Source organism: Haemaphysalis longicornis, unplaced genomic scaffold, assembly GCF_048455015.1.
Source record: "Haemaphysalis longicornis isolate Haplotype H1 unplaced genomic scaffold, Haemaphysalis longicornis Haplotype H1 scaffold_10, whole genome shotgun sequence".
Lineage (NCBI taxonomy): Eukaryota > Metazoa > Arthropoda > Arachnida > Ixodida > Ixodidae > Haemaphysalis > Haemaphysalis longicornis.
In genome coordinates this window covers 139,535,899-139,560,007 of record NW_027526204.1, presented here as the reverse complement: position 1 = coordinate 139,560,007, position 24,109 = coordinate 139,535,899, and the positions used below count along the sequence as shown (strand labels likewise).

The 24,109-nt window shown below is 49.6% G+C and overlaps 2 long non-coding RNA genes across 7 annotated transcripts; one reads left to right on the top strand and one right to left on the bottom strand.

The window, feature by feature from the left end:
- Positions 1–7,285: 7,285 nt before the first annotated feature.
- Positions 7,286–10,292, top strand: LOC144159466 (uncharacterized). Of its 5 annotated transcripts, none has more exons than XR_013320310.1 (5): positions 7,286–8,012; positions 8,113–8,219; positions 8,981–9,118; positions 9,968–10,100; positions 10,161–10,292. It is a non-coding gene; the product is annotated as an uncharacterized LOC144159466 (long non-coding RNA). The 5 variants fall into 5 exon arrangements; XR_013320314.1 differs by lacking the exon at positions 8,981–9,118 and adding an exon at positions 9,640–9,907 and having other exon boundaries at positions 7,870–8,012; XR_013320313.1 differs by lacking the exon at positions 7,286–8,012 and adding an exon at positions 9,640–9,907 and having other exon boundaries at positions 8,056–8,219.
- A 2,617-nt stretch (positions 10,293–12,909) lies between these two features.
- On the bottom strand, positions 12,910–22,751 carry LOC144159465 (uncharacterized). Of its 2 annotated transcripts, none has more exons than XR_013320308.1 (5): positions 22,561–22,751; positions 19,744–19,797; positions 18,633–19,146; positions 16,900–17,196; positions 12,910–13,116 (listed from the first exon to the last, which is right to left on the bottom strand). It is a non-coding gene; the product is annotated as an uncharacterized LOC144159465 (long non-coding RNA). The 2 variants fall into 2 exon arrangements; XR_013320309.1 differs by having other exon boundaries at positions 16,900–17,193.
- Between the last annotated feature and the right edge of the window lie 1,358 nt (positions 22,752–24,109).

Sequence of the window (24,109 nt, the reverse complement as noted above, 5' to 3'; positions counted from 1 at the left end):
GTGAAAAAGTTTCGCTAAGAAACGCTTGAAATGACCCCCCTTTTGACCGAAAGATTTTCCCGATAAGGCGCCGCATGGAGCGTACGTATCCTCCGTTTTATTCCTTCCAAGCGTTGAGAGAGAGGGCAAGCTGCCTCTCTTCCTCAGCGCTCTTTCAGTGAAAAAGGCGCCGCATGGAGCGTACGTATCCTCCGTTTTATTCCTTCCAAGCGTTGAGAGAGAGGGCAAGCTGCCTCTCTTCCTCAGCGCTCTTTCAGTGAAAAAGGCGCCGCATGGAGCGTAGGTATCCTCCGTTTTATTCCTTCCAAGCGTTGAGAGAGAGGGCAAGCTGCCTCTCTTCCTCAGCGCTCTTTCAGTGAAAAAGGCGCCGCATGGAGCGTAGGTATCCTCCGTTTTATTCCTTCCAAGCATTGAGAGAGAGGGCAAGCTGCCTCTCTTCCTCAGCGCTCTTTCAGTGAAAAAGGCGCCGCATGGAGCGTAGGTATCCTCCGTTTTATTCCTTCCGAGCGTTGAGAGAGAGGGCAAGCTGCCTCTTTTCCTCAGCGCTCTTTCAGTGAAAAAGTTTCGCTAAGAAACGCTTGAAATGACCCCCCTTTTGACCGAAAGATTTTCCCGATAAGGCGCCGCATGGAGCGTACGTATCCTCCGTTTTATTCCTTCCAAGCGTTGAGAGAGAGGGCAAGCTGCCTCTCTTCCTCAGCGCTCTTTCAGTGAAAAAGGCGCCGCATGGAGCGTACGTATCCCACGTTTTATTCCTTCCAAGCGTTGAGAGAGAGGGCAAGCTGCCTCTCTTCCTCAGCGCTCTTTCAGTGAAAAAGGCGCCGCATGGAGCGTAGGTATCCTCCGTTTTATTCCTTCCGAGCGTTGAGAGAGAGGGCAAGCTGCCTCTCTTCCTCAGCGCTCTTTCAGTGAAAAAGTTTCGCTAAGAAACGCTTGAAATGACCCCCCTTTTGACCGAAAGATTTTCCCGATAAGGCGCCGCATGGAGCGTACGTATCCTCCGTTTTATTCCTTCCAAGCGTTGAGAGAGAGGGCAAGCTGCCTCTCTTCCTCAGCGCTCTTTCAGTGAAAAAGGCGCCGCATGGAGCGTACGTATCCTCCGTTTTATTCCTTCCAAGCGTTGAGAGAGAGGGCAAGCTGCCTCTCTTCCTCAGCGCTCTTTCAGTGAAAAAGGCGCCGCATGGAGCGTAGGTATCCTCCGTTTTATTCCTTCCGAGCGTTGAGAGAGAGAACAAGCTGCCTCTCTTCCTCAGCGCTCTTTCAGTGAAAAAGGCGCCGCATGGAGCGTAGGTATCCTCCGTTTTATTCCTTCCGAGCGTTGAGAGAGAGGGCAAGCTGCCTCTCTTCCTCAGCGCTCTTTCAGTGAAAAAGGCGCCGCATGGAGCGTAGGTATCCTCCGTTTTATTCCTTCCGAGCGTTGAGAGAGAGGGCAAGCTGCCTCTCTTCCTTAGCGCTCTTTCAGTGAAAAAGGCGCCGCATGGAGCGTAGGTATCCTCCGTTTTATTCCTTCCGAGCGTTGAGAGAGAGGGCAAGCTGCCTCTTTTCCTCAGCGCTCTTTCAGTGAAAAAGTTTCGCTAAGAAACGCTTGAAATGACCCCCCTTTTGACCGAAAGATTTTCCCGATAAGGCGCCGCATGGAGCGTACGTATCCTCCGTTTTATTCCTTCCAAGCGTTGAGAGAGAGGGCAAGCTGCCTCTCTTCCTCAGCGCTCTTTCAGTGAAAAAGGCGCCGCATGGAGCGTAGGTATCCTCCGTTTTATTCCTTCCGAGCGTTGAGAGAGAGGGCAAGCTGCCTCTCTTCCTCAGCGCTCTTTCAGTGAAAAAGTTTCGCTAAGAAACGCTTGAAATGACCCCCCTTTTGACCGAAAGATTTTCCCGATAAGGCGCCGCATGGAGCGTACGTATCCTCCGTTTTATTCCTTCCAAGGGTTGAGAGAGAGGACAAGCTGCCTCTCTTCCTCAGCGCTCTTTCAGTGAAAAAGGCGCCGCATGGAGCGTAGGTATTCTCCGTTTTATTCCTTCCGAGCGTTGAGAGAGAGGGCAAGCTGCCTCTCTTCCTCAGCGCTCTTTCAGTGAAAAAGTTTCGCTAAGAAACGCTTGAAATGACCCCCCTTTTGACCGAAAGATTTTCCCGATAAGGCGCCGCATGGAGCGTACGTATCCTCCGTTTTATTCCTTCCAAGCGTTGAGAGAGAGGGCAAGCTGCCTCTCTTCCTCAGCGCTCTTTCAGTGAAAAATGCGCCGCATGGAGCGTACGTATCCTCCGTTTTATTCCTTCCGAGCGTTGAGAGAGAGGGCAAGCTGCCTCTCTTCCTCAGTGCTCTTTCAGTGAAAAAGTTTCGCTAAGAAACGCTTGAAATGACCCCCCTTTTGGCCGAAAGATTTTCCCGATAAGGCGCCGCATGGAGCGTGCGTATCCTGCGTTTTATTCCTTCCGAGCGTTGAGAGAGAGGGCAAGCTGCCTCTCTTCCGCAGCGCTCTTTCAGTGAAAAAATTGGGCCCATCTCCCCGCGAGGGGGACTCGAGTAAATGCGTCGCATAGGGGGTGGGTGTATTGCATTAACGTTTAGTGTTTGGGGAGTTGGTGGTAGTGAATGCATTGTATCAGCAACTTCTTGACGTAGTTTGAATGAGTCAAGGAAATTTCGTCATTCTTGCGTGTTTCGCTTTGTTTACAAAGCAAGAAACGCAAATGCTTGCGGAGTTGTTAACTAACTAACTGACTGACTGACTGACTGACTGACTGACTGACTGACTGCAACGGCTTACTTGCACGAATGCTTTGCTCTGTGGACAGCCAATGTACTCGCCATTTCTACAAGTGCGGCACGCACACACACAGCTGGCTGGCGCCGCATCTTTCCAAGTGCTACGAGTTGTGCCGCGCCTCCGCCAGATGGCGCCACGGGTCCCGCGACCGAGAGAAGACGCAGTGAAACATCCCCCTCGCGAGGGGCACGATCAAATGCAGAGCGTTTCCGGGGGCGCACGACGTTAAGTAGTTTGCGTTACGTTAATGTTGTCGCACTTGTGGCAACTGCTGACGAGAGAGCGCTCGTCAGCAGTAATTTGAATGAGTCAACGATATAAGGCGCGTTCGTAGCGTCCCATTCGGTGTCCGCTTTTTGGCGCAGTGGGTAGAGCACCATGTACATTGCGTTCCGCCCGCAGGGTTGAGGGATCGAAAGCGGGCGCCGGATAGTATTTTTTTTTTATATAGTAGGGACAACGACGGTGCGGACTACGGACGTCAACGCGGGTGACATCGTGAGTTACTGAAATGCTCTGCATTTAAAGGAACGAACCCGGGCCAGAGCCCGAGCCGTGGCGATAGCGAGCAGCCACGGTGCGAACGAGCAAGTGTTTGCAACCAGATTGGGCTGACAGATCCGCACCCGGGCCCGAGCCAGAGCCCGCGGCGCGAGCGCGCAGGGGTTTGTAACCAGAGCGGACTGACAGATCTGCGAACATAAACTGGCGACCACCTGCAGCCGCTCTTTTAGCGGGGAGGGCCTTTCTGGTCTGGCAACCAATGTAGCCCCGCAAAAAAATGGCGGGAAAATTTGCGGGTACGCCAGCTGAAATGCTGCCCCGGCCGGGTGCCGTCGTTCTGTTGGAGACTGGTGTTAGCGGCTCCTGCCGCGTCGTTAGAGACACCTGCCAGAGCAGCAAGCTTAACTCAGTCAATTTTTAAATGCAGAGCATTTCTTTAACTCACGATGTCACCCGGCGTTGTCGGCGTTGGCGTGCCTCGGCGTCCGCAACAGCCGTTCCAGGTGCGCCCTCTCCCCCACTCCTCCTCTCCCGCATCACGCTACCCTCCTCGCTCTCAACAACAGGTCCGCACCCCTCCCCCTACACTATATAAAAAAATAATACTTATCGGCGCCTGGTTTCGATCCCACGACCCTGCGGGCGGAACGCAAGGTACATGGCGCTCTTCCCACTGCGCCACAAAGCCGACACAGAATCTAAGGCTACGAACGCGCCTTATATCCTTGACTCATTCAAACTACGTCAAGAAGCTGCTGATACAACGCATTCACTACCTGTGGGCGGAACGCGAGGTACATGGTGCTCTTCCCACTGCGCCACAAAACCGACACAGAATGAAAGGCTACGAACGCGCTTTATATCCTTGACTCATTCAAACTACGTCAAGAAGCTGCTGATACAACGCATTCACTACCACCAACTCCCCCTAAACGGTAACGCAATACACCCACCCCCTATGCGACGCATTTACTCGAGTCCCCCTCGCGGGGAGATGGGCCCTTTTAGATGCGACTGCATCTCATTCACTCGCCTTGTCCCTCCATACGGCGTTGTTGTTCGTCCACACCCTTCCCCCTACACTATAAAAAAATAATATTTAGCGGCGCCCGGTTTCGATCCCACGACCCTGTGGGCGGAACGCGAGGTACATGGTGCTCTTCCCACCGCGCCACAAAACCGAGACAGAATCAAATGCTACGAACGCACCTTATATCCTTGACTCATTCAAACTACGTCAAGATGCTACTGATACAACGCATGATGGGGCAATGATTAACACTTGCAATAAAAGAAAAGAAGCTCCCACTTACAGCAACAATGATGGAGTAAAGGTCGTTGCGACGGCGAAGCCCCAAGCATACCACTTATAGAGATTGACCAAGATTGGCCAATAAAACATAACAATAATCATAAAACATAATAATCATACGCGTTCCCGACACGTTTCACGCGATTTCAGAATCAATCCAACGGAAACACCAAGTGAACCCCACGATGCGTCGCATCTACACAGGGTTCCCCTCGCGCGGAAGTGGGCGCAATTTTTTACTCTTGTACTACCGAACAGGATATACCTCTTCGTCGAAGCAAAAATGCACCCGTACGTGCTTATTCTTTCTTTGTACTTACCGTTGTCATTTCGGTGCGTTCTGGTGAGTGCATCAAAGAGTGGAACAAGAGAAGACGACAAATATTTTGTGCATTTTTATTTACCACGAAGAATATTTAACTGTCGCTCTTGAATATGCTTTCACAGTAAGGTCTTGCTTGTTTTCCAGAGGGAGGAGCCAGCCGGTAAGCAGGCGGGAAAAAGAATCAGACGGCTGTTAGAGAGTAGAGAGTTTTATGACTATGTATGTTCCGTGTTGTACGTGGTTACCGTGCTGACCGGGACCCGTCTGCGCACCTACGCATTCGTCGCGGTAGGGGGGTTAGTTCCGCTATGTTCCGCGGACCGACCCTCGCCATGCCCGTGCATTCGTCACGGTGAGGTGCCCCTCCTCGCCCTTCCGCGCGCGCAGGCGCAGTCGGGTCCCGGCCAACACGGTAACTACGTAAACGACGGAACAGACGGACTGCTGACTTGCGGCAGCGTCAACGGGACAACGCCACCACCACTACGAACTCTCTAACTCACACTTTACACTCGCTGAGTTCGAAGCGACGCCTCTCTGGTGGGTTCCTCACCGGCTCACAAACTTCGCACAGTCAATCAAATCAAATCAAATCAAATCAGTTTATTTGCATGACAGTGATGCGGGCAGGCTCACCACTCGGGGATATCCGGGAAACCTGGGGTGCAGGTGGTCATCCAACCTGAAAGAGCAAATGATTAGCAATACAACGAACAATTGGAGGACATATAGCACAATACGCTACTTCGGTATGATCAGTATAGGAATCGAAGCTCGAAAGCATAAGTGGCCAATGTGTATGTGCGTGTGAATGTAAATAGTCTGTAGGTAACATGAGTGTGTATGTATATAGTCTGTGCATAGCCTTTTATAGCCTGTTATCACATTTCATTCTTCATTGCCCTTTCACTGTTTTTTTTTTCAAACCACTTTTTTTCCCCGGCGAGACCTGTGCCCTCTGTCGAGAGGCGAATCTTCGCCTTGTAAATATTTTCATTTTAATAAACACTTTCTCTCTCTATTGGCTGACAACGGCGGTAGCACCGTTATCAGGTGATTGCGGAGAACACACAGAAGCGTGAATGGGCGTTAAAGTGACCGAAAGCCGCCGCCACCGTGGCCGCCTCAAATTCCACCTCGCCGAGTATGTGCCCGGTTGAGACGGCGGCGTGAGCCCATAATTCTTCAACTGGAAAGGCTATCCGAACGGCATTCTCGCCGGTGCATTTCATGCATACATATGCGCAGATCACCGGGCGCGCACGGACAGTTGGCCTTCATGCCTTTTCGATAATACCCGTTGTGCTGGTTCGACATTTAGATGTGCAATTTTCATGGCTCAATGCGTCCTGTCCGTTGTCTTTCGTAATCGGTTTGGGTCTGGGTTGGTGTATTAGACAGTAAGGTGCCTACGACGGGGGCGGGAAACCGACGGTTCCATGTTTGTCCGCTGGAATAAAGCTAGAGACCTTCCAGCTTTAACTCGCTATAGGATGGATGCATTTCGTTCGCTTCGAGGAAGAGTGGGAATGGCGTCGGCCGAACAGAAGCGCGAATAGGTGAATAGGAAGCCATACCGCGAGCCGGCCTAGTTGGAGGCGATCGATGGCAACGTTGCGCAAAAACAAACGAGGGCAAATAAGAAACGAAAGGACAAACGCACTTTATTGTCGTTTCGTCTTTGACCTTGTTTGTTTTGCGCAACTTCGCCATGTATAGAAAGCCGCTACCGCCGCACTGCGCCGTCTAGTTCCAGCTCGTCGAGTAGCTGCGAATACCTCCCGGATGAAGAGCAACTTGCCCGCTTAAATAGCCGACGTGGGGCAGTATTACTTGTTCAGGTTTCTTTCACTTCTAAGCCCGCGCACATAACCGGTTGCCGGCGTGCACGGCTTGGGGGGAGGGGTGCGTGCACGCGGTCCTTACTGATGGCGCCTCCGTTGTGCTGGCGGGAGGTTTAAACCAAGGAGGAATTTTTTTAACCCCCTTTGTTTAAACGCGGACGTCAAACGGCCCAATGCGACTTGTCCGGTGTCCTCTCAGTGATCGAGCGGATTGGGTTGGTGTGTTACACGAACAGTGAGATGCCTACGAAGCGGGAGTCAGCTCCTAGCTGGTCCGCGAGACTGAACCTTGGGTCCTTCCAAGTTTCATTCAGCTAATTGGCTAGGAAGTATGCTCAATCGCTATTTACGAACAAACGTGTTTCCTTTCATGCACTCGTGGACTGCGCCCAGCTTCGCAGGTCATTTTTCTTCAGAGTGGAAAGGGCACTAATTTTCTTACAGCCACGACTCGTACGCACCCGCCGCGATGGCTCAGTGGCTAAGGCGTTGTGTTGCTGAGAACGAGACGCGGGTTCGAGTCCCGGCCGCGGCGGCCGCTTTTCTAGTGGATACGAAGAGCCAAACCGCCCGTGTATATACGAGATTTCGGCGCATGTTAAAGATCCCCAGGTGGTCAAAATCAATCCGGAGCCCTCCACTATACGGCGCGCCTCATCGCCTTCATTTTGTTGGCGCGTTGAACCTTACAATCAATCAATCAATCAATCAATCAATCAATCAATCAATCAATCAATCAATCAATCAATCAATCAATCAATCAATCAATCAATCAATCAATCAATCAATCAATCAATCAATCAATGACTCGTACGCAGTAGCATTTGTGTTCCCGCGCAGTCGACTGTTTCTTCAAGACGTGTATATTATTCGGTTTCAAAAGCCGCGGAAGACGGACGGTAACGGCCGCATGATCGCCGTGCAATCGCGCCAGCCGAAGCCCCTAGCCGACATGAAGAACCACCAAGCAAGAAGGTTATCTTGCTCCGTGACGCAGCATAAAATGCCTTGTCATGCATGCTCCGGTGGCCGCGCGGCTGCGACTTGATGCGATAACTTTTTCGTTTTGTTTTACAACTGGCAGAATGTTCTGGAAGACGATATCGATGCGAAAGAGTGGAAGAGTAGGCGGTAGCCGGCGGCAGCGCTCTGTAATGCCAGGATAAGCGCATTTTAGTACAAGGGGTACGCCATCTTGCCTGCCTGTTGTGCATCGGGAGCAGTGTAGCGGCGGCGCGGTGACGGCGGCGATGGACAGGTGAGTTTTTTTCCACGCGGTATACTGTCTATTGGAGAAGTTTGGTTCGCGCTAAGAGATGTTTTAATGCCATAAGTGTTGTCGTTTTCGTTTCCTTTAGTCGTTTTTCGTTGTGCCTGTGCCATCCCCGCTCCCAACCGCGAGGGCCTCACGGACTTCCTTCACGGTATGCTGCTTCACAGTCTTCACCGACGACTCTTCCAAGTGGTGAGTTCCGTGGCTGAAGGCCCGGTGCGACGTGCGGCGTGCCCACGAAACCGGCTTTCGTATCATTTTTTATAACATATAACAATATATCACCCGCAGCTCTCTAACAAACACTTCAAATTACGTCCTTCTTCACAGCCACGACTCGTACGCAGTAGCATTTGTGCTCCTGCGCCGCCGGCTGTATTCCTTCGAAACATGGCGTTTTTTATTCGGTTTCAAAAGCCGCGGAAGACGGTCGGTTACGGCGGCCGCATGATCGAGAGCCCATGCAATCGCGCCAGCCAAAGCCCTCTAGCACACACGCAATGACAGCGCGATAGGCAGGCAGAACCACCGAGCAAGAAGGTTCTCTTGCTTCGTGACGCAGCATAAAATGCCTTGTCATGCACGCTCCGGTGCCCGCTCGGCTGCGACTTCATGCGATAACTACAAGCGGAAGTTGTCTTTTTTCGTCGTTTTGATTTTCAACTGGCAGAATGTTCTGGAATGCGATAGCGATGTGAAAGAGTGGGCGGGCAGGCGCGGTAGCCGGCCAGTATCAGCGCTCCGTAACGCCGGGATAAACGCGTTTTAGAACAAGGGAAGCGCCATGTTGCACGCCTGTTAATTGCGTATCGGACTCGGAGTAGCTGGCGGCGCGCTATTGGCGTCGATGGATGGGTGAGTTTATTTCCGCGCGGTACTGTATATTGGGGAAGTTTGCTTCTCGCTAAGAGTTGTTTCAACTCTATAACTGTTGTCGTTTTCTTTTTCTACAGTCGTTTTTCTTTGTGTCTGTGCCATACACCGCTCCCAACCGGCTCGCTCGGACAAGCGCATCCCGGTGGGCCCTTCAATTGCGAACTTCCCTCACGTCCGACCTGCGTAGACAGCTTCGCCGACAACTCTTCCAAGTGGTGAGTTCCGTGGCCGAAGGCCCGGGGCGACATGCGGCGTACCCACGAAACCGGCTTTTGTCTCGTTCTCTCGCGACGCCAAACCTTCGCAAATTTGGATTAAGTTTCAAACCGGGCGCACATTCGCCTCGGAGCCGGACGTTTCGTGGGTTGTCGCGATGCAGGGACTCCGACTGTCACCAAAGCTTTGCGGTGCGCGTTAGGCTCTAGCTTTCGGGACAGCGGCGAAAGCGCGGTGGAAGCCCTTCGTCGCTGCCTCTATTCTGGGACTCTAAACGCGGCGGTCTTTAGCTCGGTGGCCCCGTTAAGCTGTGGTGATAGTCGGTCTTCCTTTCCGAACGCCGCGATAGCCGAGGCATGACTTCCGCTCGCGCGTCCTCGGTTCGCGCGGCGTTCGGAATACAGTCGCCACCTTCAGCGAGCACCACTGAAGCACGGAACGCAGCTCTGCGGTCCGCGGCACCAAATTGGGGTCGTGGCAAAGGCGAGTGATGAAATTGGTGTCCTTGGTTCCTTTTCAGGTTCGCGTCCGGCACCGCCTCCGCCCTCCCCTTTCCCTGACCCTTGCGTCGTGTCTTATTGCACTTGCTCCTTCCCGCAAACATGCACTACTCTTCTGGCTAGGCAGGTACACGTCTCCATCTGTCCTATCTACTGAGCTCGACGACGCGTGTTTTGTACAGAGGTGTTTTCTGGTAATAAAAGTGGTTCTGTCGCTGTTCGTCTGTTACTTTGCCTTTCAGCGTCCCATCCCGTTCCTGCCAGGCGTAATCATGGTCCCCGCATTCGGTAAGCCGTGATTACCTTCGAAATTACAACATTTCTAACGTGCTTTGCCTTTTGTTCCAGACCGCCTCCTGCCTATGCGTACCGGCCACCGCCGAGCAGGACGGGGCCGTCATCGAGACGTCCAGAATGCCGTTCGAGTCGAGCTGTACATGGCTGCGCCTGTCTTGAAATCATTAAACCCTGTTTGCAATCGGTAAGGAATGGTGATCTCCCTAAACGTAACATTTTTAACGTGATTTGCCTCTTGGTGCAGACCGCCTCCTATCTATGCGTCCTGGTTACCACCTTGGAGGACGGTGCCGTCATCGAGCCTTCACGGATGCCGTTCGAGTGGAGCTGTCCGTCGCTGCGCCTGTCTTGGAATTAAACCCTGTTCGAAACCGGAGTACTGCCTTTGTCGTTTGTACACAGTCGATGCGGCTCGCTGGCTCTGTCGGCTCGAGTGACATCAAGTACTGTGTCCGTCTCTTGTACCTCGTTTCGAACAGTATTTTAGCAAATCCTAGTTGTCATAATGGCGCTAATTAAAGTTGGGAGAAAAAAAAAAGAGCGAACAAGTTCGCGCTCCTAGTGAGCATAATTCCAAAAATGATTCGCTAGGAGTGCGGTTAGGGACAGCCATTGACCCCGTGTGAACGTCACACCGTTCATGAAGCGAAGTTCTTACTCGGGTACTTTGTCATCGATCTGGCTGGTGTGAAAGTGTTCATTCTAGGCAACGTGTCCTCCCAGGATTTGGCCCTGGACGGCGAAAAAGGTAAACGGACTGTTGTGTGTAACTTGTACAGGGGAGTTCGGCGTAGCCGCCGGCAAAGTAGCATGCGTACAGAAGTCTGACCGTTCTTGTCGTCACTCGTAGAGTTGAGTGTAATACTCGGCGTACTGATTAGTTTTCTCAGTGGCTCTAACTGCACCAATTTGTGTCCACATAAACCACGGCGTGCCATTCCAGAGTGTTATCAGATGTAGCTGCTCAAAGATTAGCGATTCAGTATCGACAAGTGTTGTACGTAAATGTGCAGTGAAGGGCTCGATTATGCATGGTGGCAATGCGAAAAACTGTCGCAAAGCGCCTCAGTGACGCTAAGCCCCAAGCAGATCGTCACAGAGGAGCGTAGCAGCCCTGCCAGAGTGGCGCATTACCTGTGCGGAGGATGTGAGCCTGTGGAGAACCCCGACTGAGTTTTCACCCCCAGAGGGACGTTTGCTTCAAACTCACCGGAAATAAACAGTGTGCGCGCGTTCCAGTGTTCGTAGTGATGGCGGCGTCAGTGTCTGTCAATGACGCTGCCAAGAGTCGAAAGACGTTTGGTTATGTCTCCCGCCTACTTGCTTGGCCAGCGGGCTTTTTTATCTCGAAAGCAAGTGTGCCCTGGCAGAGAATATATTTCCTTCGTGGTCAATAAAAATGCATAAAATGATTCACGATTGTTGTCCTCCCTTGCTCCACTCACCAAAGCGTTCAGCACTAATCAGAGGCACCGAAAGCACAGCGGCAAACCAATAATGTTCACATACGGCCATATTTTCGCTTCAAACCAGAGGAGTCCTATTCGACGATAGAAATACATGTACTGAATTAAGTAAAGAAACAGTAATGCTATAACAGACCAAGTAAAAGAAATGAAAGAGAAAGGAACAAAAGTGAAAAAAATTGCTGAAAAGTTACTGAATCAGGCTTACGGCTTATGCGCGGGGCTCAATCTCTGACAAGACGACGAAATCTGCCGGCCACTGTATGCCGCCATCTAACCTCCACACGTCATTGGCGCAGAGAAACGCCCTCTCAAGAACAGACTCCGCCATTATATGGCTCTAATAATGTTCCCTAATGCGTGTGGAACTAAACACATGGGTAATTTGCCTGGTCAAGCTAAGGCTGAAAGCTTCAGAACTAGCGCTACTAGCCACGGGTGTACTAATGGGAACGAAATACGTAAGTCTCAACTCAGCCCGCATGCAGTCTTTGCCTCAACGGGCGCTTTCTAACCATTCCGACGGCGCCGAAAAGGGCAAGGAAGGCGCCAAGAGGCACGATTTGCGTCGCCGTTATCAGGAAAATCTTTTGCTGATAAGGGGGGTATTTTCAAGCATTCTTTAGCAAAACTTTTCACTCGAAGGTGTAACCATGGAGTAACATTAGGGAGCGCGAAAAGGTGTAAACTTTGACTCCCTTGAGGGTGTACGTGCTGACTCTCTTTTGCAGGGTTTACCTACACCCTTTGAGGGAAAAAAGTTTCGCTGAAAAGACCCCCCTTATCAGCAAAAGATTTTCTTGATAACGGCGACGCAAATCGTGCCTCTTAGCGCCTTTTGGTGCCTTCAGAATGGTTAGACAACGCCCGTTCCGGCCAAAGATTTTCGGGACGCTCAAAATATACGCCCCTTCACATCCTCAAGCCTGCGAAGCTGTAATTAGTCACACATTACCGAGTTTCGCGTAATTAATTAGCAGAGACAGTAATTTAGAGATCCGCGGACTTTTCAGCAAACTTGCCGTGTTTTTGACCATAGTGCAGAATACTTCGGCTCGAAGGGTGAAAACTTTCATGTTATCGGGCAAATCTTTTGCTGATAAAGGGGGTCTTTTCAAGCGTTCTTTAGTTAAACTTTTCACTGGAACTGTGGAAGTATATGCCCCGCAGATGGGTGTCAGTCCTTGCACCCGAGAGAGAAAGAGAGAGAGAAATATGTTTATTGGAGAGGTTGGCCTAGGAAAGTCAGAATTTGCTCCCTTGCGTGCAGCGTAATGTTAGACCTTATGAGGGAAACGTTCACATCACGTGTAAGTTTTCTCTTCGACGCGAGTTTTCATGTGATCTTATTTATTCGTATTCAGAGATCTTAGTGAGTGAGGGTTTGTTCTAGAACGTAGTTTCCCATCCAAATTCCCTTTTATATTCATATTTTTAATTTTTTCTTTTCAATTCTGTACATGCACGCCACTGTGCTCAAGCTGGTGTAGCCAGCGAGCTCAGGAGCCTTGATAGAGGCAGCAAATATTTAGAAAACTCTTTTATTTTCGCAATTGAAGCAAGGAGTATGAGCGACATGGCGAGATGCTACGACGCCATGTTTTGGCGGCGTGAAGGATTGCAAGCTTGTACAGAACACGGCCAGGCTTGGACGCGCTTCGGGTTTGGAGCTTCAAAGAGGTGTCCTGACTTGTCGAACAAGGCCAGTGCGCTGAAGCCAAGTGAATGCAACATCTGAAAAACAAAGAAGAACAAGAAGAAAAAGCCAAAGTTACACGTATGCAGCAGTCAGGAACGAAAGCAGCTGCGGGCTGACGACCCGGTTTATTACAGCTCCATAGTAGGGAAGGGAGCAGGCTGATATGCATCCTTAGGCATCACAGATTACATGAAATTAGTTTTATAGACTTTCAGTCATGCTTCTACGAGGTCGCGGCTTCGATTCCCGGCCGCGGCGGCCGCTTTTGTGATGGAGGCGAAAAGCAAAAACACCAGTGTGTACGAGATTTCGGCGCACGTTAGGCGCACGTTAAAAAAAATGGCATCAGTCAGCGGACGCAGGGGAGGCGGACGCCCTCTACCCCATCAGGCCGTCGAGGAACCTCCCCGAGCCGGAGGAGTGCTGGGACAAGGACGCCGAGGACTGGGAGAACTGGCGCCCGCCCGCGAAGGAGCCCGTCTTCCGGCCTGTGCTGATTGGGGCGAGGCCTGCGGCCCGCTGCGCCTACTACAACGCCCTCAACACCACCCCGCGACCCCCCGGGCCCGTCCGGGTGCTGCAGCCGTCGGGAGCAAGCCAGAGCCCGCAGGAGGCGTATACGCCTCGAGCGCTGCCTGTAGGGGCGCCACTGAAATCCCCCTAGCGGCCCGTTTCGAAAGCAGTCGCAGGAGTTGCCGGCCCGCTCACCACTGTCGCCGTTGCTTTTAAGGCACGTTCGCGACTGATATTTTCCGTTGGTATGCGTTGGAAATATATATTTATGTGGAGCAGTCACTCTGTTCACAAACGTGGTGCATTTACGATAGCGTAAATGCTTCTGACGCGATCTTACTGTGGTACATTCGGTCCGCATAAGCGCCAGGTATGTGTCACAAGCCGGCGTCACGAAACCGGCATATATGCATGGACCTGATTGTAAATGCACTGCCCTGAAATTTGCTAACAGTAACTCCGTAAGCAGCGTTCGTTCAAATGCTCATTCTACGGCTATACACTGCGATGTAAATCGGTTTCGTGTGGTTCCATAATCTAGCGGAGCACTCATACCTGACAGTTCGGCAGTTACGCTTCATATCTCAGATATTGATCCCTACCCTGAACAAGCCAATGTGGCATAAATATCACGGACATTCTACGCAATAAGTAATATTGATAATGCAAAATTACACGCGGGAGTCAGCACAAAGAATTTACGGCTGGGTCGTCTCGTCGCGAGGTGAGCTTCCCCAAACAGTCATCAGTTACATATACCCTCCGCTTATATCCGCGGCCGTGACTAAACGCTTTTTCGAAACATCATCATATGACACAGGGAGCTTGCAGAATTTAGCACAAGTGAAATGAGGGGACCTTATCAGATACCACAGTCAATCCAACGACACCTTTTATCGCTCGTGAACTTCCTTACTGTACTCCAAAAAATGTGTCCGCCGAGTGATCCCCCGTTCGTTAAAGTAGAAAAACAAAATAAAGGTGAACGCGCAGCTTGTGTGTGATTTACTAAAACGGCCTTTCCTTGATTTCGCTCCACAATTGTACACAACGACAGTTAAGCGCACCCTCCTCCCCCTCCCTGCCTTGGAGAACATCACTGCATTTCGCATCTAGTTGGTCTAGTGAGTTCAATCTTGCTTAAAGACGAACGTCTCTAGATTTGCGAAGCTGCAGTGTTTTTTTTGCCATTCTCGCATGAACTATTACATTGCTTCCGGACTTGGCAGACCATTTATTTTTCCGTGGTTTCATTAACTCTCCTTGGTCCGCATATTTAACGACCCATAGACTTGGAATATACTTAACATGTTCGCGTGGCCTCTATTTCTATAAAAGGTACAGTTATTGCCACGTATATTAGGAAAGCACCTCCCCGAATTATATTTTTGGACGACGTATACATTCAAAACAAGGCCGAATTCGTTGTCCGCGCTGCAAAATGAAACCTAGCTGTCACTCCCATGAAACGCAAAAAGGGCTATTGTAAATCTAAAAGACATCTACACAAGACAATAAACAGTAAACAATAGAAGTAAACAAAGACAGCAAACAATAGAAGCACCGGTCGGGGGATTGATGCAGTTTTTGGATATGGAGCCCAAGGTGAACCCATGTGTGTTGGATCTATTCCCCTCGATCCAAACAGGACTGTTTCAGTTCACGTCAGCTCTCGGGAATGCACTGCAGCGCTCGTGCACACACCAAGCTGAGGCGAGTTTCTGTTCACAGGTGGAGCGACTGAAGGAAGCAGGGTTTCCTTGCGACCTTATCTTGGCAGTTGGCAAGAAGCTTCTTGTCGAGTCACGCACCAAGAAGACAACGTGTGAACGGGGCAAGGGCGACAAGATGGCCGTTTTACCTTACGTCCACAATGTTGGGTAAAGGATCAAGAAAGCTAGGCAAAAGGTGGGGGTTCGTGTTGTTTTTTCGGCACCTAACAAGCTAAAAAGTTGTGTAAGCGTGTAAACTCTGAAGAAAATAGACATGTGGGGTGCCGGAAAAGACACGAGAAGCGCTTTGTTAAGTCTTCTTGAACTGCGCGGTTTTAAAACTTAGACAAGGGAAGAGCACACAAGCACGGGACACGCGCTTTGTCCCGTCCTTGTGTGCTCTTCCCTTGTCTAAGTTTTAGAACAGCGCGGTTCAAGAAGATGTATAACCAACTAGCCCTCGTTCTAGCCTTGCTTTTTTAACTGTCAAGCTGCGTCGTCTACGAAATCCCCTTGTCTTGTGGGTGATCGTACATTGGCCAAATGGTCCGATGCATTAATGATTGACTGAGGGTACACGCCGACAGCCTCCGCACTTTTACCGGCAGCAACCTGGCCACCAGCTGTAAAGACTGCAAAGGCTGTGCGCCACGCCTCAAAGCATGCGAAGTGACAAAGCGTTACAGGGGTGTGTGCAGCAAGGAGATTTTTGAAGCATACGTGATTCTGAAAATAAAGGCGAAGACTGCGTCAGTTCACAGTCAGTGTCCCTACTAAGCACCGAGATCGCGTATCATAACAGGACTCCTCGCCTTGTTTGTTTATGTGCGAAGCGATTGCACATGCCTAGTGTAGGGTTCCTTGCCCCCCCGTGTTGCGCTCAGTCTTTTGGCTGTGGTTTCGGTTGTTCATCTTTGTTCTGTGCCCTAGGTTATCGCAGTTTCCTTCATGCTATGTTTTTACTAAAATAAAAAATCACTTGCTAGTCTGCACCCTATGTGTCTATTTGTCTTCTCTTGTGTCCTTGTTTTATGCGCAGTTTTCTTTTTTGTACCTTTATTAACTTTGATAAAGCTTCTCCCACCTTCAATTGGCCTTTGATTTTTTCTACTAGCGTACCAGTCAGCGGAGCGTCGCATGTGTGGAGCGAGTTAAAGCTGAATACAGTCTACAAACTAACAAACTAAAGGCAGATATTTCCAGGCACAAACGGGTCATGGCTTAGTTTCAACTGAGCAAATAAATTAAGACGACCCGCTGGCGGCCAGAAGACTATACACTGGACCGACTGTCGGAGGGTCGGCGAGCCGCACAGTAGTGCAGCCAAACCATCTTGTTTTGATGTCACACAAAATGTCAGGAAATCAGCAAGAAGGATGCGGAGGAAGGCAGCATTTTTGAATTGATTATTTCTACCGAATAAATTCACGGAAATGCCACGAGTGGTGAAAATATGGCCTGAGACTCCAGACTACAATTCGCACTAGTATTCCTGCAATATTTACAAATCACTTCAGTGTCCCTTAAAAAGGGGTATTAAAAACACACACACACACACATGCACAAGAGAAGATAACAAACAAACAAACAAACCTTCAGTTCCTCAATGTTGTTCCAAATCACCGGGCTGGGAGGCGAAGCGTGGGGACGACTCCCGAAGCATCCAGGTAGGAGCCCAGGGCCTTGTGGACTCTGTCCCGCTCCCTGGCACAGCCCGGCAGCAACAGCAGCTGGTCCAGCAGCCGAAGATTCCGCCGTGTGGCCAGCAGCTCGCCTCCCTGTTGTTAAATCTGACCACTCTCCATGGCCAGCAGGCAGGGCTGTCAGTCACCTCCAGGTGGTGTTTCTCTGCTCGGGAACCCACATGGGGCACAGGACGGCCGAGAGCTGCTGGAAGGGGAGGAAAACAACTAAGAGGAGCCCTAAAAGCAGCATCCTGGGCACACAGAAATGTTTAAACAAGTAAAATGCCTTCGGTACAGATGAGTTTCTGCCGCACAGATGTCTTTTAGCAGTGACTATGAAATGCCTCAGGACCAGCACTAAAAGAGTTCATGCGATGTGTACATACACCACATGAGCCAACAGATCATGAAGGAACTTGACTTTCATTTAAAAAACGACTATCAGGGTAGCATTCAATTCGGTAGGCTACAGAACTTTTCATAAAACCAGAATGAACGAAACACAGTCACTTAATGTGGACAGTTTGATGAACATGAAAACAACATCCTGAAGCTAAAACGACTACATGGCAATAAAACACAATATGACTAGATCCCCTGAAAACACCTTTGAACTTGTTTAATTAAGTAATCAGAAAATGTAACGAAACAAAACAGACACTTGTGCTAAACCCATGTTTCTCTGGTTAAATATGCATGAAAGTGGAACTATCGTGATAGGACCAAAGTTGTTTTTTGTACCATTTTGTCCAGTGCTGCCACCATTCCAGCTTTACCCTCAGCTAGAAGAGACTGCCCACTTTCGACATACCCGAAGCTCTTGGACTTTATGTCGAGGCTAATTAGATGCTCCGCATTCGCCACATTATTTTTGTGGTCTCCACTTCTTGCTGGAGCCTGTCTCGGGCATCATGACTAGGACCAGCCTTGGCTGGGTCAAGATACCACTGCTTAGCTGCCTGAGCTTTTCAGCCACAATGCGCTCTTGGCAGTCTGCTCGATGTTTGTACTGCTATCAAAACCTCTGGTGTCACATTGAAGCGCTTGAAGAACGAAACAATGTGCCTGATGCCATTAACAGTTTGTATCGCACACTGAGCCCTTTCATTAAGGTGCCGGCAGTTCTTATTGAAGCCCATTTCCCCAAACGCTTTTCTATGTGGAATGCACAGCAATGCCTTCACTAGGCAAGCCAAGAGAGGGAATTTGGTTTTGTTGTTAGCCTCCTTCTGCTCAAAACTCTGCTGCCAATACTCGTTAATTCGGGTAGACGGATCTGATCAACATGTTCAAGCTGGACGAGCATGTATTCATCCATCAAAGTCAATTCATCACAGGGTTAGATCACTTGTAGCACCCTAAAATGAGCTCTAGAGGACTTTTCTTTCCTCAGCTGTGGGCTTAAGAAGCGCAGGCTCTGCAAAATGACGTCGTTGAAAGGCAGTCGTGCAGAAGGCACTCAGCGCCTTTTATGTAAAAACTTCCTTCCACTTCATTTTATGTAAAATATGCCTTCAACGCCCGTGGCGTAAAGGACTCCTCCCACCAGAGCCAACACATCGCAGAAGCCCGGCGAAACGAAGCTTCGGCACAAGATTAGCGCAGATTGCTTGAAATGAAGGAGGATGTAGCAGGATTTACCTTTCGGCACGGTTAGGCGCAGATATCACATCACTGGTTCGTTGCCCTTGAGCTCCCTGTGTGAGGGCTCCCACTGCGGCCGCAGCCAGGCGCCCCGATATAGCACTCCCCGCACCAGGAGTGAGCACAAGTCGCCCTCCGGGTGCACAGCAGGGCCACCCGGGCGTAGCATAGCAGGGCACAGTGCTGGGGTCAGGCCCATGCTGACTACCACCACCTCGGCTGTGGCTGAGGACACCGCACACTACAGCAGCATTTGCCGGGTGCCCTCCCCTAGCACGGCGCCTGATGAAGCCGAGCCCTGTCGCTGTTGCACAGAGCCGCCCGAATAGGCCAGGGTGTGGCCCTTCAGGTCATCTCGGACGATGGCCCAGGCCAGCTGAGCTGCCCACAGTGGGGCATCCGTTGTTTGCTGCGCTTGCCCTGGATTTCCAGCTGCACCTCGGCCACCGGAGCAGGGAACCAACCAGGGCCCTCCCATCCAGAGGCCACCACCAGGGCCATTTTATGATTACTGGACCAATAGGTACAAATAGTAGTTCAGAAGGAGAAAGCACGCATATACCTTAGGAAATATGATATAACGGTGTGGTAAACATTGCTAAGCCACAAGTGACAAAGCTCTGAGGTTTACAAGCCTGTCGAATTGCCCTGCAGCTGGCCAAACAGCAACCACTTGATCTCCCAGGAACGAAGCTGAAATTGAAGCCTTTGTCATCTCCTGCCCTAGCATCATTTTGATGCCACTTTAAGCCCTCTCGAGTACATATAACAACCTAGCGCAACCCAATGAACGTAGTTATAAACATTCCTAGGTGAAACCTGAAGACAAGAAAACTAGACACAAGGGCAGCTCTATGCAAAGCGGTAACACGAAGGGCAGCGAGCACAAATTGCACAGCTTCTCTCTCATTTAGTGCACACAAATCGCATACCACATCCTGCCAAAACCTGATACACCCAGAATAACCGGTTAATTGCACTGCAAACACAACATGGGTCTGCAAGGAAAATTCCAACATCAACATCAGCTATACACAAAAAGTGGTTACCTTCTGTAAATGAGAAACGTCCTAATTGAACCAGTGCAAGCGCGGCTTGGCCTACTCACACATGGACAGGTTGATCAGCGACAACTCCTTGGCAGCTTTGTTCACATCCAGGGCTTGAGAAGGCGCCATGAACGCGCCGACCAGATGCCGGCAAAAATGCGAGATAATAAAGTGTACACAACTAAAGCACTGAGCACTAAAGCAGTTTGAAACTTAAGGTAAGCAAAACTTGTTATCTCGAGGTAAATAAGGATGCAGAGTGGTTTTACTGCTCTAACATGAAAATATCCTACTGCACAAGGACAAAAAAAAAAAAAAAAGCCAAAAGTTCATTCACCGGCCTTTGCCTGTGAATGAGCTTATCTTATTCAAAAATCTCAAACCTGCTACAGTGAAAGGCTTGGAATGAATAAAACTCTAGGGCAGTGCCTTGAACATGCACACAATATTCTGGGAAGGTCTGGTACTATTCATAGCTCAATGTGTGCTAGCAGAAGAAAACTACAGTATGTCAGAAATTAGCAATACCATTCCAAACTTTCTTCATAAACATACGTTTGCAGCTAGCTAATATGCCATTATCCTTTTGTAATACTGTTTTATGTGACAGGAGACAACTAAAATGGTACAAGCAGTAAGACAAATGTGCACTCTATTAGCTTCATTTTTAGCTCAGACAGAAATTCACTACATATGCCCATCATGAATATCTCTAGACAACTGATCACATCAACAATAAATGCAGCATGGAGATATAGTAACGGTCAGTGGCAATGCAAATTGTCTTAAATTGGCCCCTTTCCAGCTTTATTTTTGGTCCAGATTACAAAATCGCATGACATGCACTTCATACGGGTTTTTGGAAACAGATGGTGTATTAACCCCAACAATTTGTGTTCGGAACAACGACAATTCCTCCATCATTTCTATTCTTTTCTTTGGAGTAATGTGAGTAAGATGATTGTTTGTTGAGTTTTAGTTTGCGGACACACCACAATGTGCAACAACTGTCTAGTATTTGTAATGTCCTTATGCTAAACTGTGCTCTTAAAGGAGCCATGAAGAGAAAATGCAAGTTGGTTTTATTCGAAAGATTTCGTGTTTTATAGTGCCCCCAGCGCTTGTCCGGATACAAACGGTGCTTTATTCACTGAGAAATTAAACAATTTAGGTTAAAATTTTGATTTTCCCGCTCAATCGTGCGTTTTCGTGCCCCCAAGTGACATCACGGGAACCGACCGCTCTGCAGCCTAGAGTACCTTCATTCACGCATCCGCCGTACAGGGTAGACACACGCAACGCTGGCGCCGCCATGTTCGGTTGCTCGCTCGCCGCCGAAGCAAGTCATTGTGTCAAAACCGCGCTAAAATTATCGCCGCAACGCGGTTTACTGAAGAAGTTTGAATCATATTGTCTGTTTCGCGTTGCTAGGTCTCGTGGGAAACGAAAAGAATAACGCGTTGAGCCCGTTGGCCCAATTGCGGCGGCACGGGACCGTTCAAAGGTTGTCTCCACCCTGTAAAGCGGTGTAGGTTTGTTCCCGCGTTTCTTTACGTTCCGTAACCTAGATGGCGCCACCATACCGTGGCAAGCGTTTGGTTTGTTTTTGCCCGCATTTAAACCTGGCTTGTTTTTGTTCTGGGAGAAAATATTCGTTCCCTGAAACAGTGCTCGCTCGACAAATGGGGTCACGTAAGACACCGTTGCTTGCGTCAATCGGCCAGTGTCGTCTGAGACAACCCCAAGCCCCGTAGTGCTGTGCAGCTAAACCAAAGCATGCTGTGCGCAGTACGAACAGCAGAACGTATCAGTACTTCTATGTTTACATGTGCTTTCGTAACTTCCACTGTTTGTCCCATCATTCTTATTGCTTTGTAAAGAATGTGCCCTAAATTTAAGCGCAAATCGCTCGTTCGTCTAGTTTGTAAGCTCTACCTAATTTGCGTCTGCTTCTGCCAGCCTCCGCCAATCGCAGAGCTTAGCCCATGTGACATCACAGGTTCTGTTGCGGGAAATGAGCTAGTGGGTCGCATGACCATTCCCGTTTTTCCTAATTATGTAGCTTATTTGAGCGAAGTTTACGTTAAAAGTGGTGTCAGTATGATTCTAACGAGACAATCTTTTGAATGAACCAAACTTGTGTTTTCTCTTCATGGCTCCTTTAAACGCATTGGCCTATGTAGGATTTTATTATATCAAAGGGACCTTACAAACGATTTCTGATTCAGTCTCTGTAGTCACACGCGTTATCTGCTGGCTATTTTCCGGAGAAACATTGCGTACATGCGGACTTACTACAAACTTCTTGGTTTTTTTTGTTAGTGTCATCTTGGTAGCAGGCGCAACAGCCTGGAAGACACTACTACTCTGTCTGGTCAACGTGTTCTGACTCAGACGCTTTCTTTTACTATTATTTCTTCTCGGTCAGTGCGTCATATATAATCTGAGAATGTGAGCGAAAAACAAGAAAAACGGGGTTACAGCAAGAAAGGCGCCAACTGTAAAAAAAAAGAAAAAAAAGTACAGTTGCTCCCCCCCCCTTGCCCTAATAGCGTATTTACGTTGCACTCCATCGTTGTGCTGCGACATCACCGAAATTTATGTCTCAAAGTTTTGTGCATCACTAGTCCACAAAGGCTGAGCGCGAGCTCGGCTGATAGCCTGTGCATTCGTTGTACTGCTTGTACCGTTTCAACAGTTTTCTTTAACGAGAAAAGTAATGTCAAAAGTAAGCCCAAGCGTGTACTTCTTCACAAATTGTGGCGCTGGGCACCGGCGAGTGCTGCGCACAGAATTCGCCAAACTATGGTACTGTGCAGTGATAGCTCATTAACGACGACCGCAAGAAACTACTAATCACGCTAGTAGCTTCTCACCTTTGTTCGTGCCGAGTCGTTTCCGGACGCTTGGGGAACCGTGGCAGTTTTCACGCATACAAAGGCTTGAGCAAGGTATTTTGGAGATGAATTTAAAACACCATTTACCTATTTACTCTCTCAAAAGCATTTTTTGCACAAACAACCTCACAAACGCAAGAGGAACTCATTGATACGACAAACGCAACCCACGGTTGGTTTTTCTCTCTCTCACGGTTGTTCTGTTAGAACTTTGAATTGAAGCGACAGATGAACCCCTGGTGGTGCTGAAAACTACTACCACAAACGCATAAACTAAAAAGTAAGATATTTTCGCATAATAAAAAGCAAAAAACGTTTTATAAAAAACTTTTTATTAAATTCAATAAATTACTCTTTTACTTGCAATTTTTAACGGCTTTATATCTTTTTTTTGAGTGACCGCTTAGCGCGCGCTTTTTGAAGTTTGCTGTTGTTCGCTTCTACAGTTTTTGGATTAGATTAATTGGACTTGCGCCTGTAAACAATGCTTCTTTAAGTCTTCGGTACTTTGCCCATGCGTTATTGGGCACCCTGCCTATCTTCGGCACTGTGTGGAGCAAGGAAGCAACGAGTTATTTTCCAGAAAGGTGGAATAGGGTCATCCATGGAGGAAGAAAAAGAAAACTTTTTTTTTCCTCCATGGGGTCATCTGCTTCGCTGAAGGTTAGCGAGCCTTTTTGGTAGAAAATAACTTTCGCTATCTCAAGTGTTCCCAGTTGCGTGCATAGCTGTTCATTTTTCTAGCTCCGGAAGATGCTGCTTGATGTGTGCATTGTGAACTCCAGCCTATGCCATAATCACTCGCTAATCACTGCGCCACCTTTAGTGCCATTACGCCAACGCAGCTCCATCCCAAGCGAGGTCTGGGACGCGCTCGTTCCCTGTTCTGTGCGCTCGTTCTGCGTAGAGTGAACTAGAATAGTTCTGCGGGATCCGAAAAGGCCGTGGTCGCCGTGGTTCACTGTTGCACAGTCGAACAAAACATTGCAGTCCGATTCGCCTCGCCACGCCTCTTCAATGCTCCAGCCTTCACGCCCAGCCCTCACATCTTGCGCAGTAGATGCCCGAGAGAGAGAGAGAGAGAATAACCTTTATTTCGTTCCAGCATGCGGGATTCCCACCGGCCGCGCAGGGCGCGGGGTTCACCCTATCTAGTAACCACCTTTACCTCGGTGGCACCCGGGCCTAGACCTCGGGGCTAGGTTGCCGGCCTCCTATTGCTACTCGGAGTGTCCCCCTTTCGCTTTTGGAGGGCCAGCGCAGCCTCGAGCTGCCGGACGGCCCGTAATTGTTCTTCGGGATGCCCCGACCCCACACAGTGTCTCACAGGCGGCGGCAGCACGCTGTCCGTCGCCCCCCTTTTGCCACACCCCCACAGCACATGGGCCAGCGTGGCCCTGTCCAGGTTGCACAGGCTACACGTGTCGTTTTCATAGAGTTCCGGACACATGTGTTTTGCCAACGCGGGGGTGAGAACGTTTTCAGTTTGTAGCTGCCTGAGTAGTACCCCCTCCCGCCGAGTGAGATC